Source organism: Cyprinus carpio, chromosome A23 (genome assembly GCF_018340385.1).
Source record: "Cyprinus carpio isolate SPL01 chromosome A23, ASM1834038v1, whole genome shotgun sequence".
In the NCBI taxonomy this organism is placed as follows: domain Eukaryota; kingdom Metazoa; phylum Chordata; class Actinopteri; order Cypriniformes; family Cyprinidae; genus Cyprinus; species Cyprinus carpio.
Genome location: NC_056594.1, coordinates 20,306,032 through 20,314,611, shown reverse-complemented (window position 1 = coordinate 20,314,611; position 8,580 = coordinate 20,306,032). Strand labels below are relative to the sequence as shown.

Here is an 8,580-nt window from a genome sequence, read left to right as displayed (position 1 = left end):
TTTATAAAAGAAAATTTTGAAAATTTACATCAGAATATGAGAAAAAAAAGTCTGAATTGCGAGGAAAGAAAGTCCGAAATTATGAAAATTTACATCAGAATATGAGAAAAAAAAGTCTGAATTGCGAGGAAAGAAAGTCCGGATTGAGAGATTAAAAATTCGCAATTACTTTTTTCTCATAATTGCGAGTTTATATAAGATTTTTTTTTAAATAATTACATCAGAATATGAGAAGATAAAAAGTTCGCAATTATCTTTTTTATTTTGTGGAAGAAGAAAATCTGAAGCAGTTACCTTTTTTATTTTGTGGAAGAAGAAAATCTGAATTGCGAGAAAGAAAGTCAGAATTCTGAGTTTAAATTTCACAAGTTTTTTTCTCATAATCGTGAGTTTATAAAAGAAAAATTAGAAAATTTAAGTCAGAATATAAAAAAGTCAGAATTGCGAGGGAAGAAAATCCGGATTGAGAGATTAAAAAGTCGCAGTTACCGTTTTTTTTTCCTGATATCATCTCACCAAATTCATGCTGAAATCTGACATCATCCGGGATTCTGCTGTCTGCAGTATTTTCTTATACTCCTGTATTTTCTAAAAAACGCTTTTTAAGGCGTCTCGCTGGACTGGTCAATCAATAAGTTGTTTTCTGTCTGGAAATGCTTGATAGATGTGAATCAGGACTTATTAGATGTGATTTTTATGTGCCATAATAATTCCTTTAACACTGTGTCTTTGCTCGATGTGATGATTTTGTTGGGTTTGTTGAATAAAAGTTTATGTACACAATTTGTGTGCTGCTTAATACAAACTCAGCATGAAAATTAATACATACTCTGCTTGACCAGAGCATGCTTCTGTAAAGAAAAAAAAAACATATCTTGTTAATAGTTTTCAGTGTCACATCACATGATCTTCAGAAATCATTCTAATATTCTGATTTGCTGCTCAAAAAAAAAAAAAAAAAATTATTATTATTATTATTTAAAACAGTAAAAAGCTTGGAGTAATGATGCTAATAACTCTTTAAAATCACGTGAAATAAATAAAATATAATGTTAAAATCTTAAATCAATAATTAAGATAAAACACTTAGGTCTGGAAAGCAGAAAACTCTTTCCTGAAGCTGAATCCTCCATTGAGCGCTTTCAGATCTCACGATGTATTTTGTGTTAATTTAGATACTTCTACTTTAGGAAAACATAACTGTTTAAATAAATTAATCACACATAATGGACAGTAAAATAGGTTAAAAATAAAAAACACCCAGCCACCTCGATTAATTTAAACCTCCTCATCTAGTGATCGTAAATGACTCTGATTGGTCAAACCGACGAGTGTTGAGAAATGTAACGGGTATCACGAGACCTTGCCGTCTACTTCAACAGCTGTCTGAAAACTTGTAGTGCTAACCACGGTAATATTTATATTAGCTCTTGATTTGAAAATATACCGTTTAAAAAATAAAATAAGATTGTAATATGTTTTATTTCTGTGATCCCGTTGTTTGGAGTGTGCCGTTACGCTCCGCCTGCGCTTACGTCATCAGCGCGCGCCGGCGAATTCAACATGGCGAGTGTTGTTTAGTTGTTATTGATCTGCGGCTCCGAATAAACCCACAATCCCTGAATCCGGCGGCCTTCTCTCATCTCCAGCCACCATGAGCGATGAGAAGCAAACAGAGGCTCGTAATTTCTTCATGGGCTTTGATGACCTGAGCGACAGCAGCAGCAGTGACTCGGACGGTCCTGAGTCCGGTAAGAAGAACCGAAGCGAAGCGGAACCCTCAGGATCACAGGGCCGCAAACGAGCCGCCGAACCGCTGCCGAAACCCGACGATCTTTTCCGATCCGTCAGCAAACCCGCATTCCTCTATAAACCCCGCTGAATAAAGTCATCGACTGGGGACAGAAGAGCCGTCAAAGCGCCAGAAGAGGTCATTATTTCATTATTATACAATATTGAATAAAACCCCGCGTGCGCCAGAAAAACAAGTGCGTACTGCGTGGCCATCTTTATTATTTTGGTTTTGAAATTCCTTTTTTGCATATTTCTACAGCATCGCTGTTGAGGAGTAATGAGTGAAACGGATTTGCTTATTGTAGAGTTAACGAAAATTATCGAGTGCATTGTAATGTTCAAACTAACTTTAGATTTAAAGTAAATAATAATAAAAAAAAATCGTTAAGACAAACTTTGAAGTTGTCTTGAGAAAACCAGACCAGAAAGTTTTAAAAAGGTGTAAGAGCTAGAGGTTTGAAGGTGAAAGTGGTTTCAAAGATAAGATAAGACGGTTGCTAGGGTACTCGGGGTGGTTGCTAAGGTACTCTAGGTGGTTCCTATGGTGTTGCTGTACAGTTGCTAGGTTTTACCCGGGTGGTTGCTAAGCTTAGATAGATACTCGGGTGTTGCTATGTGGTTGCTAGGGTACTCCGGGGTGGTTGCTAAGGTGTTGATCTGCACTTGGCTAGGTACTCCAGGTGGTTGCATAAGATGTTTGTTGCTAAGTTGCTAGGTTACCCGGGGTGGTTGCTAAGCTTAGATAGATACTCGGGTGTTGCTATGCATTTTCTAGGGTACTCGGGGTGGTTGCTAAGGTACTCTAGGTGGTTCCTATGGTGTTGCTGTACAGTTGCTAGGTTACCCGGGGTGGTTGCTAAGCTTAGATAGATACTCGGGTGTTGCTATGTGGTTGCTAGGGTACTCCAAGTGGTTGCCAAGGTGTTGATCTGCACTTGCTAGGGTACTAAGGGTGGTTGCTAAGATGTTGCTGTACAGTTGCTAGGTTACCCGGGGTGGTTGCTAAGCTTAGATAGATACTCGGGTGTTGCTATGCAGTTGCTAGGGTACTCGGGGTGGTGCGCGTGCTAAGGTACTGTAGGTGGTTCCTATGGTGTTGCTGTATAGTTGCTAGGTTACCCGGGGTGGTTGCTAAGCTTAGATAGATACTCGGGCGTTGCTATGTGGTTGCTAGGGTACTCCGGGTGGTTGCCAAGGTGTTGATCTGCACTTGCTAGGGTACTCGGGGTGGTTGCTAAGATATAATAATAATAATAATAATAATAATAGATAGAAAGATAAGAAATATTAGGTAGAAGGGATGCTTGATTGAGTCTCAAGGGATTCTGGGAGTTTAAATTTGAATTTTGACAGTTGGAGTTTGAACAGTCTTGGCTCGTTTGAACATTCCGTCAGTGTAAGTCTATGGGATTTTTATGATTTATTTTAATCTTGATTTTATCACTTACTCTGAACGTTTCAGCCTCCTAAGCAGTTTAAGTTGTGGAAGAACAACGCCGTTCCTCCGCCACAGACGTACGTGACGGAGGAGAAGAAGAAAGGAGCTCCTGATGGAAATGGACATGGCCATCAAATGGTCCAATGTATACGAGGACAACGGGAGACGATGCCCCTCAAGAGCCCACCGGGGCCCGCGCCCCGCCCACTTCCTGCCGGAGGAGGAGGAGCAGCAACAGCAGCCGGACTCTGGTAACATCATCTATCTATCTATCTATCTATCTATCTATCTATCGTTCTATCTATCGTTCTATCATTTTATCTATCTATCTATCGTTCTATATCGTTCTATCTATCGTTCTATCTATCTATCGTTCTATCTATCTGTCTATCTATCTATCTATCTATCTATCTATCTATCGTTCTATCGTTCTATCTATCTATCTATCTATCTATCTATCGTTCTATCATTCTATCATTCTATCTATCTATCTATCTATCTATCTATCTATCTATCGTTCTATCATTCTATCTATCTATCTATCGTTTGATCATTTTATCTATCTATCTATCGTTCTATCGTTCTATCTATCGATCTATCTATCTATCGATTCTATCTATCTATCGATCTATATCTATCTATCGTTCTATCTATCGTTCTATCTATCTATCTATCTATCTATCGTTCTATCATTCTATCTATCGTTCTATCTATCGTTCTATCGTTCTATCTATCTATCTATCTATCTATCTATCTATCTATCTATCTATCTATCGTTCTATCTATCTATCTATCTATCTATCTATCATTCTATCATTCTATCTATCTATCGTTCTATCTATCTATCGTTCTATCGTTCTATCTATGGTTCTATCGTTCTATCTATCGTTCTATCTATCGTTCTATCTATCTATCGTTCTATATCTATCTATCTATCTATCTATCTATCTATCTATCTATCTATCTATCTATCTATCTATCTGTTCTATCTATCTATAGCTATCTATCTATCTATCGTTCTATCTATCGTTCTGTCTATCTATCTATCTATCTATCTATCTATCTATCTATCTATCGATCTATCTATCTATCTATCGTTAAATCTATCTATCTATCTATCTATCTATCTATCTATCTATCTATCTATCTATCTATCTATCTATCTATCTATCTTTCCGTTCGATCTATCTATCTATCTATCTATCGTTCTATCGTTCTATCTATCTAACTATCTATCTATCTATCTATCTATCTATCTATCTTATCTATCTATCTATCTATCTATCGTTCTATCTATCTGCCGATCTATGCGTTCTATCTATCGTTCTATCTCGTTCTTTCTATCTATCTATCTATCTATCTATCTATCTATCTATCGTTCTATCTATCTATCTATCTATCTATCTATCTATCTATCTATCTATCTATCTATCGTTCTATCGTTCTATCTATCTATCTATCTATCTATCTATCGTTCTATCTATCTATCTATCTATCTATCTATCTATCTATCTATCTATCGTTCTATCGGTTCTAAATCTGTCTATCTATCTATCTATCTATCTATCTATCGTTCTATCTATCTATCTATCTATCATTCTGTCGTTCTATCTATCTATCTATCTGTTGTTCTGTCGGTTTGTCTGTCTGTCAATCTATCATTCTATCTATTGGCATCTTGGACATGTTTCAGGGCTGAGTTTGGGACACTCTTTCTCACTGCAGATGACGATGCGTCTGGGAAGCAGCAGACGTCTGCTAAGAAGCGTCGCGTGGAAACCTTCCAGCAGAAGGAAAAGAGGAAGCGGGACATCGGTCAGGCCACGTCAGATAAGAACTTTGTGGAAGAGGAGAAGCGAATCCTGCGTCAGAGTTTGGACTGAGGAGCGCTCCGTTTGTTCTAATCCCCGAGTCTTTAACCGTCTCCGGAGGTTGTTTTAAATTTGTTACTCCAAACTCTCGTCCATGTAAAGGGACAGGGTTTAGTAAGATGTGTTTGTGTTTCGGACGTCATATGATTTCAACTGTAAATGTGTAGCTGTAAGAAGCATTATTGGTGTATGTATGTTTCCAATGATTTCTAGCTTCTCAAATGGATAAAGTCCTTTTCTCTGAGTCTCTGTTGTGTGTGTTCAATTTATTTGTGTGTGTGTGTGTGTGTGTGTGTGTGTGTGTGGTGTGTGTGTGTGTGTGTGCGTATGCGTGTACTGATGTTGTTCTGTCACTAGGTGGCGACACTGAATAAGATTTGATCCAAAGTTGCTTTGAAAGCTCATGGAATTAAAAGGAAATTTTAGAAATGGAATTTAATGCAGAAACTTCATTAGTAACTATAGGTTAAATGTCTCAAATATTTACTTTTCCAATACCGTATACCTAATAAAAGTGTTTTTTAGTTCAAACATGCGCCGTGGTAAATCTGAGGTATTCTTTGGTGTATGATCATTTGCCATAATACTTTTTAAGGGTTTTTAATGTTTAAAATAAGTTTTTTTTTTTAAATGTCTTAATGATCAGATGTCTCTGTCTTGTCATCGTATCGTGTGAAATGTGTCTGAAAGTGTTTGGCGCAGCCGCAGGTTGAAGGATGTGAAAAGCCTGTGTAGTTTTTCTCCTGGGAGCATGGAGCGATCAGAGGGATTCCAGGGAATTCTGTCGTCTCCTGTGGATGTCAAACAGGTAAAAAAAAAAAAAAAGCAGATGATGAGATTCCAGCATGCAGGTATGTGCCCGGCCTTGTCTCAGACCTGTGTGTGTGTGTGTGTGTGTGTGTGTTGTCCTCACACCTGAATGAACATCAGGAGATGCTGCAGAACTCAGAGTTTATAATGCGCTTCTTTTTCAGGACCTGAAGTTCAACACAGAACTGGAAAGAAACATAGAGAACAGTTTTAATCGCTCATTATTGATAGTTATGCCATAATCTCTAATGTCACGTATTAAAGTGTTAGTGTTTGTGCTCCAGACACGAATGATTCCTCAAATTGCGATTGTAGGGGAATTTACTATTATGTAGAAACCAAAAATAAGTGATTTTTTTTTTCATTTATTTTTACATTTTTTTTATTATTATATAATTTTTTTATATTTTGTATTTGTTTTTATTTTATATTTCCATTTTACACATAATATTCTGTAGAAAGAGTAAATATTTAATATTAAATTCTAATTAACTACACAACACCAATACAACAATACAATACAATACAACAATACACTATACTATACTATACTATACTATATATTTCTATACATGTTTGTGTTTGTGAGTGTGTGTTTATTAATATTTTGAATTCGTTTTAATTTTTATATTTTCTGTTTTCATTGTAATATATTAAGTTAAATTAATTTAGTTGTTTTTATTAGTTTTAGTTTTTTTAAAATGTCTATATTGTGTTTTAGATTTAGTTATTTTAGTACAAGTTAAACGAAACAAAAATGAGAAATGAAAAGGCTGAAATAAGTTTTTACATTTTTGATTCAAGTTTATTTTATTTCAGTAAATAAACTTTTACTGAAATATAAATGAAAACCATTTTTACATCACATTTTTTTTAAAAATGTTTTTTTTAATTCTAGTTCGTACCATGATATTTATCTCAGATATTGCATATATGTGTATTTATTTAGGATTTTATTTAATGCATCTATGTATACGGGTTGTTATTTTTTTCTTTCCTCGACAGTGGTTGAAATGACCTAAAACATCCTAGCAACTGCATAGCAACGCCCTAGTAACCACCCAGGGCACCCCTAGCAACGCCCTAGCAACCACACAGCCTTTTTTCCACGGCAAACACCGCTCAGATTTTCTTCAGAAAATGTAAACATCATGTTACTCATCATGCATCCCGCCCTGAGCTTCTGTTTTCTGTTCTGTTTCTTCGTGTTCAGCGTCTGGTGTGTTTGCTGAGCGCTCGTGCAGCTATATTTGTGTGTTTGGTGAATTATTGACCGTGTTAATGTGATGTATGCACAGCGACCGCAAACATGCATCTATTAAGTGTTTCCACAGAGCCTGTTTATGACCTTCATACATATTCAGATCTGAGGCTTCCGTGGCGTTTGTGTGTTATGAATGGTCTCGGCTGACAGTATGTGTATTCATTAAAGCCAGAGCAGTGATTGAGAGGCGGGTGTCAGGATGTCCGTCACCATGGCGACAAGAAACCGGAAACTGTGACCTTCAGTCAGCGGCTCTCTGCGGGAAAGTGCATACTTGTGCTTGAGTGGCCTATCTAGTAAGACCGGAAGTCAGTATAGAGCAAAAACCAATTGAGGAACTGATTTTTCATAACAGACCTGCCATGAGCTCTAAAGTTGTTAAATAATATTTATTCTGTAGAAACAGTAATTAAATATTATTTTACTATTATTATTATTATTATTATTATATATTTTTTTAAGAAAGCCAATTTTATATTTACATATAGTAGATTTTTTTGTGATTTAGATTATTATCATTATTATTATTATTATTATTATAAATTAATTACAATATATTATGTTATTGATATTATTAATATAAATAATTTATTACAAGTAACTAAACTTATATTACCAGTTTTAATAAGAATTTTAACGTACAAGTTTATGTGTGTGTGTGTGTGTGTGTGTGTGTGTGTGTGTGTGTGTGTGTGTGTGTGTGTGTGTGTGTGTGTTGTGTTTTTGGCTGGAAGAAAATAAACAACTTCACCAAAACTAAAAAACCAAAGTATCACCGCATAAATCAGAAATCAAGAAGACATTGTGGTTGAATGCAATACGGTGTACAGACTAGACAGAGACGATCATAAATAATGCTCGTGTTTGCAGTGCACACTTCATATTAGGTAAACTAATCTATGCATATGTACTGGTGTGTTGGTTTTATCTAGTACAAATCAGCAAGTTTATGTTTTATAGGTGAAAAGTCGCCAACCTTCAGCGCACTAGCTATCTTAAATGTTAAACAAACATACAGCGATAGATGTGTGTGCCATCCTTTGAATGGTCTCTTAAAAATAATCCACATTGCTAATCATAGTTAGCCCAGCGATAGGTTACATTAGACAATAAGCCTTGACAAAATTCCCCAAACCACCCGAAATGAATTCATATGTTGTCTAGGAAATATCCAAAACCTGGTTAAAATGTTTCCAATGAGAACAAGATACAAGAACTACACCAGGCTTAGCTAGAAATAAATAAATAAATAAATAAATTAGGCTACTGTAATGTTATCCACTCGTCATTATATTTTGGTCAGATAACCAGTTTGGTCAGTGAACTGAGTGATCAACTGAATTAATTGATAAATGTATGCTAACTCCCACTTTTTTAATTATTATTATTTTTTGTCACGGTCC

General features: G+C 35.9%; 1 pseudogene; it reads left to right on the top strand.

Annotated features, from left to right (window-relative positions):
- The first annotated feature begins 1,536 nt into the window (after window positions 1–1,536).
- Window positions 1,537–5,347, top strand: LOC122135169 (annotated as a pseudogene).
- Window positions 5,348–8,580: the final 3,233 nt, after the last annotated feature.